This window comes from Otolemur garnettii, unplaced genomic scaffold, assembly GCF_000181295.1.
Source record: "Otolemur garnettii isolate 467f Iridium unplaced genomic scaffold, OtoGar3 scaffold00057, whole genome shotgun sequence".
Taxonomy (NCBI): domain Eukaryota; kingdom Metazoa; phylum Chordata; class Mammalia; order Primates; family Galagidae; genus Otolemur; species Otolemur garnettii.
In genome coordinates this window covers 5,678,925-5,681,079 of record NW_003852452.1, presented here as the reverse complement: position 1 = coordinate 5,681,079, position 2,155 = coordinate 5,678,925, and the positions used below count along the sequence as shown (strand labels likewise).

General features: G+C 41.3%; 1 protein-coding gene across 2 annotated transcripts in view; it reads right to left on the bottom strand.

Annotated features, from left to right (window-relative positions):
* Positions 1-2,155, bottom strand: part of RASSF8 (Ras association domain family member 8) — a 79,124-nt gene that overhangs the window by 24,064 nt on the left and 52,905 nt on the right. The window lies entirely within an intron of this gene.

Sequence of the window (2,155 nt, the reverse complement as noted above, 5' to 3'; positions counted from 1 at the left end):
CTCCCAAGTAGGTGGGACTATAGGCGCCTGCTACAATGCCCAGGTATTTTTTGGTTGTAGTTGTCATTGTTGTTTGGCAGGCTCAGGCTGGATTCGAACCCACTAGTTCTGGTGTATGTGATTGGTGCTCTAGTCACTGAGCTACAGGCACCAAGCTAGATATCTTATTGACAATTATGTTAAACTCTTATCTGTGACTTTGAAATAAAGTCTCTTATACCCAGAAGTGTTAACCAATAGTCATAAAACAGATCAGAATTGTTTTAGGAGGACAATATTACACAGAATAACTAAAGAATGACACTTATTTTTGAAGTAATAATTTGAGTACATTTTAGCCTGTCAAATACTCTCCAATACATACTGCTTGTTGCCGGCTCCCCCTCTCCCTCTATCTGCTTGTCCACCCCACCCTCCACTCCCTGTGCCACTCCTGCAGGGCTGCTGTGCACCTCCCATCCCAACCCTCAGGTCTGTGAATACTAAAACCTTCAACTTCCACTTTGTGGCTGTGTCTCTCAAGCTGTGACCGCAAGGCTGCCCTGAAGGGACTCCAGCAGGTGCTCTTATGTCCCTGCTTCCCAGTGGTTGGAGAGAGTAGTAACCAGCTAAATTGACAAGAGTTTCACTCTCAACGTTAGCATGTCTCACCTTTCATAGCCAGTGACCCACTGGCCAGCAACTAGTACAATCATTTCATTGAACTGAGAAGACTGGGGCCTGGCTGGATTATACCACTGGATCAAGTCACAAGTACATGTATGAGCGGAAATGATCTTTGGAATAATACTTATTTCAAATACTTGGAAAACTGGCTCGGTGCCTGTAGCTCAGCTTTTAGGGTGCTGGCCACATGCACCAGGGCTGGTGGGTTCAAAACTGGCCTAGGCTTGCTAAACAACAATGACAACCACAACAAAAAAACAGCCCAGCACTGTGATAGGCACTGGTACTCCCAGCTATCTGGGAGGCTGAGGCAAGAGAATCTCTTAAACCCAAGAGTTTGAAGTTGCCGTGAGCTATGACACCACAGCACTCTACCGAGGACAACACAGTGAGATTACGTCTCAAAAATAATAATAATAATAATAAATAAAATAAAATACTCAGAAAACTGAAATTAAATGATTAAGTTTCACATATATTGAAATAAACTAAGTGCCCAGTATAGAAGATGTTAAGGGGACTGCTCCTGTCAAAAACTCTAGTTAAAAGTAGACCTTATTTGTTGTGATTACTGATATAAAAACATTCACAGATATTTGTATCAGAATGTTTATTGCAGCCCAATTCATAATTGCCAGGTCATGGAAGAAGCCCAAGTGCCCACCGATCCACGAATGGATCAACAAATTGTGGTATATGTACACCATGGAATACTATGCAGCCATAAAGAAAGATGGAGACTTTACGTCCTTCATATTTATGTGGATGGAGCTGGAAAATGTTCTTCTTAGCAAAGTATCACAAGAATGGAGGAAAAAGTATCCAATGTACACACCCCTATTATGAAATTAATTTAAACCTTTTATATGAAAGCTGTAACCTAATAACAGCCTAAGAATACGGGGAGAGGGGAAGGAGAGGGGAGAGGGCAAATCGGAGGGATCACTTCTGAGGTTTATCTTACAAGGGTACAAGTGAATCTTTCTAAGAGAAGAATATGAACATTTTAACACAATAACTAAGAAAAGGACATGAAGGCTATGTTAACCAGTTTGATGGAAGTATTTTGGATTGTGTGTGAAAACCCCACACTGTACCCTAGAAGTGCATTAATGTACATAGTTACCATTCAATAAAAAAGAAAAAAACATTTGCATGAACAAACTATGTGTGGTCTGTTCTCGCTAGAACAGTATGAAGCCTTACAATTTAACTTCACTGGCACAAAATTTCCTAAGTAAAAAACACAGAAACAATATATCACTGGGCTCCCTTTCTTGCTGCAAGAAAGATAACATAAAAGGCCATCTTTTTTCCCATTGTGCTTTGTGAGGGTCCCGAGCTACTTTGCAACCCTCCAGAGATAGTTTGAGGCATGTGCGTATTGCCAAGTTCTAAGATGGCTTAACTCCTGTTAGAGCTCTCAGAACCGGGATTAGAGACTACACTCTCAAAAGTCTTAATCAGGCTCAGCACCTATAGCTCAGCC